Source organism: Rutidosis leptorrhynchoides, chromosome 9 (assembly GCF_046630445.1).
Source record: "Rutidosis leptorrhynchoides isolate AG116_Rl617_1_P2 chromosome 9, CSIRO_AGI_Rlap_v1, whole genome shotgun sequence".
NCBI classification, from domain to species: Eukaryota; Viridiplantae; Streptophyta; class Magnoliopsida; order Asterales; family Asteraceae; genus Rutidosis; species Rutidosis leptorrhynchoides.
Genome location: NC_092341.1, coordinates 29,170,058 through 29,178,649, shown reverse-complemented (window position 1 = coordinate 29,178,649; position 8,592 = coordinate 29,170,058).

Below are 8,592 nucleotides of genomic sequence, written 5' to 3'. Positions count from 1 at the left end.
CGTTCCTAATGGAAGTACCCTATGGTGACGTTTCGATTGTCGGGCGAAGGGTGTAAGACTTGGTGCAACCAAGCATTCCTTAGTATTGGGAATTGTTTCTACCAAGCCATATGTGTGGGCTTCGGTGTTCGGATATTAAGCGCGTGTTTGCTATAGTGTGGAAGTTGATGAACCATGAGGTTCGTCGGGTGGTTGGAACCCTTGAGATTGAGTGTTTTGAATATCGATGTATGTTGGTAATAGAGTTTATATGACACGACATTAGGTACCTCTTTTATACCTACTAGCGTGGTGTTCAACTCCGATTGTGTTGCGGTTACATTGTACTTAGGGTACCGAAGTGAAACCCTTAGGTACATGAGTGATCGGGTGAAATTTGACAAACTAGAGCAATTGGATGATTGCGAAGGTGTGGTTTGTGTAATCGTGGTACACTTTTTATTCGAAGTGTTTAAGGATTGATTGAAATCCTTCGTGTGCTCAAGGCTGGAGCAAGATATGGTGATGGGTCGTGTGAGCCCAATCGTTTGTAAAGTCTACCTTTGGTAGCATTGTACGGTTGTACGAGTTGTGATATTGGAACGTGGTTCCAAGTGGGGGAGTTACACTCTCGCACGAGGAAGTTTTAGTGTGAGATTTCGGATGACGCTTTTGGTAGATCCGGAAAATGTTGTTGAGACCTGGTTTTGGTCGATTTGTGGTAGATTACAATTTCGGTTAAATTGTACTTATGATTTTGGATTTGAATTATCACCGATGTGATAATGTGGTAAATCTCGTTGAGAGATAATGGACGTGTTTGGTGAGCAAGGTGAAATCCTTCGGTTAAGGGAGGTGTGTGTCGGATTCTCTTCTAGAGAATTATTGCTTTGTGCCTATGTTTGATATAGGTGGTTCTTGCTCGAGTGTGTGAATGGTTAGTGGTATCCGTTAGGATTCACTATGGCGTAGCAGAGCGCGATGTTACGCTACTCGTCGTTCGAGGCCAAAAAGGTGTTGATTGATGAAGCATGACCTTTAGGGTCCGCTGACTTCATCATGGTTGGTGATTGATGAAGCATGACCTTTAGGGTCCGCTGACTTCATCATGGGAGTATGCGATTGGTGGAGCATGACCTTCGGGGTCCGCTGACTTCATCATGAGCGAGGTGTTATATCGGTGGAGCATGACCTTCGGGGTCCGCTGACTTCATCATGAGCGAGGTGTTATATCGGTGGTGACTTCATTCGGTGTTGAGATTGGTGAAGCATGATCTTCGGGTCCGCTGACTTCATCATGGTAGTGGATCGCGTGTGGTTTCGGATTCACGATGATGCGTGTGGTTTCGGTCATCTTATTGTGGAAGTGAGTCGCGTGTAGTTCGGATTCACAAATGACTCGTGTGGTTTCAGTCATTGTATTGAGGAGTGAGTCTCGTGTAGTTCGGATTCACAAATGACTCGTGTAGTTCGGTCATTCCTCTGCGGTAGTGACTCTCGTGTAGTTCGGATTCACTATGGCGCGTGTAGTTCGGCCATTCCCGATTGTTGTTGTGGTGAAGGTAGTGAGTCGCGTGTAGTTCGGATTCACTAAGGCGCGTGTAGTTTTCGGCCAGCCTTCGTGTCGTGTGATCTATCGGTGGTTTTATACACCGATGGTGGGGTCGTAAGGACCGTGTGGTTGATCTATTGGTCGTTTTATACGCCAATGGTGGGGTCGTGAGGACCATGTTGTGGGATTAGTGATGCGATAGCCGTGTTTCACTCACAAGTTGTTATTGGTGTGACGATAGTCAATTTTGTACACCTTTGGTTTAGCGTTGTCATAGTGTTTTGGGCGCTATCGGTTTAAACCGTTTGTTATGATGTTACGGTAGTTGCGTTTTGTTCGTATTGCGCACTACAAGGGATGTTAGTGATTGGTGTTATCCGTAAGGATTCGTTTGGTTCGGTCTTCATCGTTTCGGATTGTTGACTTTAGGGTTGAAACTTGGTTGTTTTTAGCATTGTACTTGGTAATGGTACGCTAAGGGATTGATATCTCTGTACGAGATTGGTTGAGTTTTTCCCGATGATAGGGAATGAGCATGGTTTTAGTGCTCGGATTGTGGATTTGATAAATCGCGGGTAACGATTTTAGTTGTTAGAGGCGATTCATTGGGAAGAATTACTTAGGAAAGTCGGATTGGGACTGAAGTTGAGGACCGTGGAGTGTGGTCAGTTTGGTTAAGTGACGAGGATCACGAGGACGTGATCGATTCTAAGTGGGGGAGAGTTGTAAGACCCTAATCCTGTTTCTGACTTTTTAGTTATTCGGGACGCCGTCCAGATGGTGGGACGCCGTCCAATTGTAAAAGGCTGGACGCCGTCCAGAAAATGGGACGCCGTTTCGTTTGTCTGTCGAGCCAGCTGTTTTAATTATTTTAAAAGGGGTAAAATGGTAAAATCACTTAAGTGCCGGTTTGGAGCCTTCAAGGCTGGTTCCTTGGCCATTTTGGATCATAATACACACACACAAACACACTCCTCAAACCCTAGTGAGAGAAACTCACTTTTAGTGAGAGATAGAGCTTGGTTTGGAAGGGAAGGAGTCGGATTATCGCGAAAGCTCGGGTTCTAAAGTTGTTCATCTCGTTCACGGCTACATTGTGGTGGTATTGGTAAGCTCAAACTCCGAATTTCATTTGTTAGATTTGATATTCAAGTTAGGGTTTTGAGCTAGATTGTTGTGAAACCCTTTTTGATGATGAAGTAGGTTCATGGTGACTAGTTATTCTTGTCACTTGGCGGTTTTGGGTTGGTTGTCAATTTGGCCTTGATTAGGGTTGATAATGAGTTTAATCACTAGGTTTGGTGATTTTGGAAGTGTTGGAACCCTTTTGGGTGAGTTTGGTTAACTAATTTTTGAAATGGGTCAAAATTAGGGTTTTGGTGTCAAAATGGGTATGACACGTGTTTATCACTTGTGTTCGGGTTTATTCGGTGTGTTAGGACCAATTTCACTCGTGTTAGTGATTATTGATTAGTTTGGACGCGGTTTGTGCTTGAAAGTGCATTTGGGTCGAATTTGCACTAAGTGTCATATGGGTTGAGTTGTAAGTCAACCCTAATTGTGTTGTTGTGTTTGTGATGATGGATTAGGTACTTTCCATTGGCGCGTGGCGGTTTACTTGGAAGCATTCTTCAAGACGACTAGGTGAGTGTTAATATCCTATATGCATATGTATGTGTAGGATGGGTGCGGGTCGGGTGAAGTGGTTCTCGGTTATAGAGCTCACTTCACATATAGGTGGATTTGATGGACTTGCGTTTAGGTCCAATTGGCATGGTTGTGCATTTTGGTTGACCACCTTTGGCGAGGTACACGTTTTGTGTGTACGTTATCACACGTGTTTGTGATGTGGAGTATGTAACCCCAATGGCGAAGGGTTGATATTGTTGTGATGTGGATAACCCCGATGTGGTGGATTTTATAATCCCGTGATCGTGAGTTTTGAATTGGAGAAGTGGATCTCGTGTAGTTCGGATTCACGATGACGCGTGTAGTTCGGTCATCTTATTGGAAATGAATCTCGTGTAGTTCGGATTCATGGTGACTCGTGTAGTTCGGTCATCATATTGAGGTAGTAATCTCGTGTGGTTTCGGATTACTAAGGCTCGTGTAGTTCGGCCAACCTCGATGTTGTGAATATAGTAATCTCGTGTGGTTTCGGATTACTAAGGCTCGTGTAGTTCGGCCAATCTTCATTGTGGCATTTGGTATTCGGTAATGGGTTAAGGGGTTAACCATGTTCGTTTTATATTGTTATATATTAATGTATTGTTGTGTTGTAGCTAACCCTCCGGGTGTAGCTTATTGGCGTTGTTCACATCGTCGTTGGTGAACTTACTTGTTGATATCTTTAGCTTGTTACTTAGAGGTAGTACGGTATGCTTAGTGTAGTTGCCTTATACATGGATGCTTCGGTATGCGGTATTTGATATTTGTGTGGCATGTTCATTTTATACATATATATGTATGTAGTATATTATCATTCACTAAGCGTTAGCTTACCCTCTCGTTGTTTACATTTTTATAGATTGCATGGATGCGGTGGCTCGGGTAAGCGCGGGGACTAGTGGACTTGCGTAGTTGCTTTAGAAGACTTGCTTTTGGATTTGATTAGGATTGGGTAGCGTGTCCCCAATCCCATGCTCGGTCTATGTTTTGTATAAACTAATGGGTCGAAATAGTCACTTGTGGTATTTTGGGTCGATGTGGGCCCGGTGTCGTAAAACTCGGTTTTTATTGTGAAAAACTCTTAGTTTAAACTATTGTAATATATTGGGAAAGTGTTTTGGTTTAAAAGTGTCGGGAAGCGGGTTTTTCGCCCGCGTGTGTTTGTAAACTGATCAGAATGTTTTAGTACATCTGGAAGCCGTCCCAGATGGCTGGACGCCGTCCCAGTCTTAAGTGCTGGACGCCGTCCAAGCTTTTGGACGCCGTCCAGATCAACTGTTCCAGAATTTTTTTTTTTATTGTGGCACATTTTCGGAAGGTTAACGGGTTGGGTTGTTACAAGTGGTATCAGAGCATGGTCTAAGGGATTTAGGCGACTTGAGATAGCTGCCTAGACTTAGACTTTTGTGTGTGCTTATTATTGCGGGACTTGTAGGATTACGGGTCGGAATGGGTTTAGTTAGTGCCTTGTTTATAGGTTGACTAACGTTTATATTAGTAATGTGGATATTATTAATATATTATTTGTGTTGTGATGATAATTCTCGCGTGTGTTATATCGCGTAGAATTTTGTTTGTGTTTGTTTATAACATCGAGCGAGACGGTCGTTGTACTAACAAGTCGATACGGCGTGTGTGCGTAATAAGGACTTACAAACCTTATTACGGGTGCAAATCGTGTCTAACAAGTGATGTACGGCGAGTGTTGAGCAAGATGGGGCGGTGTCGTATGTGTGTTTTATACGTTCGTAGACTAATCGTTTTGCAATCTTTAGAATGACGAAGCGAAACGAGATCGAGACGAATGAAGAGGAGTTTAACTCTAGAGTTGCGTCCGCCGTTGAGGAGCAAATGAGTGCATTTCGAGAAGAAATGGATAGGAAGTATTCCGAATTTCGGGGTAGTAGTGAAATGGAGCGTTGTCTTAAGAGCTTCATGAGGACTAAACCCCCGATGTATGACGGGAAACCGGATCCTTTGGTTAGCACCACATGGATTTCGGATGTTGAAGGGTGTTTTCGTACTATTGAATGCTCTCTCGAGAAGAGGACAAGACTCGCTACTAGTTTGTTGCGGGGTAGGGCGAAGGATTGGTTGGATGGTAAGATTGATCTTGTCGGTGGTGAACCATTTATGGCGTTATCATGGGATGAGTTTAAGAAGGAATTCTTCGAGGAGTTCCGGACTTCAGCCGACTTGTCGGAATTGTGTAATGAGTTGCGAAATTTGCAACAGGGTTCTATGGATTTGAATACTCTCAAGACGACCTTTATAGCGAAGGCTCGTTTTTGCCCGGAGTATTTGGGGAATGATCGTTTGTTGATGGAGGATTTCTATCGGACTTTGAATGATGACTTGAAGAGTAAGATTAGTCGGGGTTACGCGAAGTCGTTTGCGGAATTATTCGCGGTGGCTAGAGGTTTTGAGTCCTATTCGCGATCGAAGATTGGTGAACCTTCAAGTGAGAGAAGGTTTGTTTCGTATGGTGCTCCAAGTAAGAGGACTAAGGGTTCGAGTGTGAGCACGGGTGGTACACGGACGAGTATATCAGATTCTAGTGCGTCTAGGTGTTATAATTGTGGCGTGAGGGGTCACAAGTCTTGGGAATGTTCGATGCCAAGGGGTGATGGCATGGTGTGCTTCCATTGCCAAGAAGAAGGACATCGTAAGTCGGAGTGTCCCAAGCTAGCGGGGACAGGTGCGGCAAGGAGACGTTAAGGTACGTTTCATTTTAATAAATATGTCCTTTGATTATTTATTATGTGCCGTTGAGTTGAGTTTATTAGATGCATTATGTTGTGCATGTTAATGATATGGGTGACGTTCCTAATGGAAGTACCCTATGGTGACGTTTCGATTGTTTGGCGAAGGGCGTAAGACTTGGTGCAACCAAGCATTCCTTAGTATTGGGAATTGTTTCTACCAAGCCATATGTGTGGGCTTCGGTGTTAGGATATTAAGCGCGTGTTCGCTATAGTGTGGAAGTTGATGAACCATGAGGTTCGTCGGGTGGTTGGAACCCTTGAGATCGAGTGTTTTGAATCTCGATGTATGTTGGTAATGGAGTTTATATGACGCAACATTAGGTGCCTCTTTTATACCTACTAGCGTGGTGTTTAACTCCTATTGTGTTGCGGTTACATTGTACTTAGGGTACCGAAGTGAAACCCTTAGGTACATGAGTGATCGGGTGAAACTTGACAAACTAGAGCAATTGGATGATTGCGAAGGTGTGGTTTGTGTAATCGTGGTACACTTTTTGTTCAAAGTGTTTAAGGATTGATTGAAATCCTTCGTGTGCTCGAGGCTGGAGCAAGATATGGTGATGGGTCGTGTGAGCCCAATCGTTTGTAAAGTCTACCTTTGGTAGCATAGTACGGTTGTACGAGTTGTGATATTGGAACGTGGTTCCAAGTGGGGGAGTTACACTCTCGCACGAGGAAGTTTTAGTGTGAGATTTTGGATGATGCTTTTGGTAGATCCGGAAAATGTTGTCGAGACCTGGTTTTGGTCGATTTGTGGTTGATTACAATTTCGGTTAAATTGTACTTATGATTTTGGATTTCAATTATCACCGATGTGGTAATGTGGTAAATCTCGTTGAGAGATAATTGACGTGTTTGGTGAGCAAGGTGAAATCCTTCGGTTAAGGGAGGTGTGTGTCGGATTCTCTTCTAGAGAATTATTGCTTTGTGCCTATGTTTGATATAGGTGGTTCTTGCTCGAGTGTGTGAATGGTTAGTGGTATCTGTTAGGATTCACTATGGCGTAGCAGAGCGCGATGTTACGCTACTCGTCGTTCGTGGCCAAAAGGGCGTTGATTGATGAAGCATGACCTTTAGGGTCCGCTGACTTCATCATGGTTGGTGATTGATGAAGCATGACCTTTAGGGTCCGCTGACTTCATCATGGGAGTATGCGATTGGTGGAGCATGACCTTCGGGGTCCGCTGACTTCATCATGAGCGAGGTGTTATATCGTTGGAGCATGACCTTCGGGGTCCGCTGACTTCATCCGGTGTTGAGATTGGTGAAGCATGATCTTCGGGTCCGCTGACTTCATCATGGTAGTGGATCGCGTGTGGTTTCGGATTCACGATGACGCGTGTGGTTTCGGTCATCTTATTGTGGAAGTGAGTCGCGTGTAGTTCGGATTCACAAATGACTCGTGTGGTTTCGGTCATTGTATTGAGGAGTGAGTCTCGCGTAGTTCGGATTCACAAATGACTCGTGTAGTTCGGTCATTCCTCCGGGGTAGTAACTCTCGTGTAGTTCGGATTCACTATGGCGCATGTAGTTCGGCCATTCCCGATTGTTGTTGTGGTGAAGGTAGTGAGTCACGTGTAGTTCGGATTTACTAAGGCGCGTGTAGTTTTCGGCCAGCCTTCGTGTCGTGTGATCTATCGGTTGTTTTATACACCGATGGTGGGGTCGTAAGGACCGTGTGGTTGATCTATTGGTCGTTTTATACGCCAATGGTGGGGTCGTGAGGACCATGTTGTGGGATTAGTGATGCGATAGCCGTGTTTCGCTCACAAGTTTTTATTGGTGTGACGATAGTCGATTTTGTACACCTTTGGTTTAGCGTTGTCATAGTCATTTTGGGCGCTATCGGTTTAAACCGTTTGTTATGATGTTACGGTAGTTGCGTTTTGTTCGTATTGCGCACTACAAGGGATGTTAGTGATTGGTGTTATCCGTAAGGATTCGTTTGGTTCGGTCTTCATCGTTTCGGATTGTTGACTTTAGGATTGAAACTTGGTTGCTTTTAGCATTGTACTTGGTAATGGTACGCTAAGGGATTGATATCTCTGTACGAGATTGGTTGAGTTTTTCCCGATGATAGGGAATGAGCATGGTTTTAGTGCTCGGATTGTGGATTTGATAAATCGCGGGTGACGATTTTAGTTGTTAGAGGCGATTCATTGGGAAGAATTACTTAGGAAAGTCGGATTGGGATTGAAGTTGAGGACCGTGGAGTGTGGTCCGTTTGGTTAAGTGACGAGGATCACGAGGACGTGATCGATTCTAAGTGGGGGAGAGTTGTAAGACCCTAATCCTGTTTCTGACTTTTTAGTTATTCGGGACGCCGTCCAGGATGGTGGGACGCCGTCCAATTGTAAAAGGCTGGACGCCGTCCAGAAAATGGGACGCCGTTTCGTTTGTCTGTCGAGCCAGCTGTTTTAGTTATTTTAAAAGGGGTAAAATGGTAAAATCACTTAGGTGCCGGTTTGGAGCCTTCAAGGCTGGTTCCTTGGCCATTTTAGATCATAATACACACACACACAAACACACTCCTCAAACCCTAGTGAGAGAAACTCACTTTTAGTGAGAGAGAGCTTGGTTTGGAAGGGAAGGAGTCGGATTCTCGTGAAAGCTCGGGTTCTAAAGTTG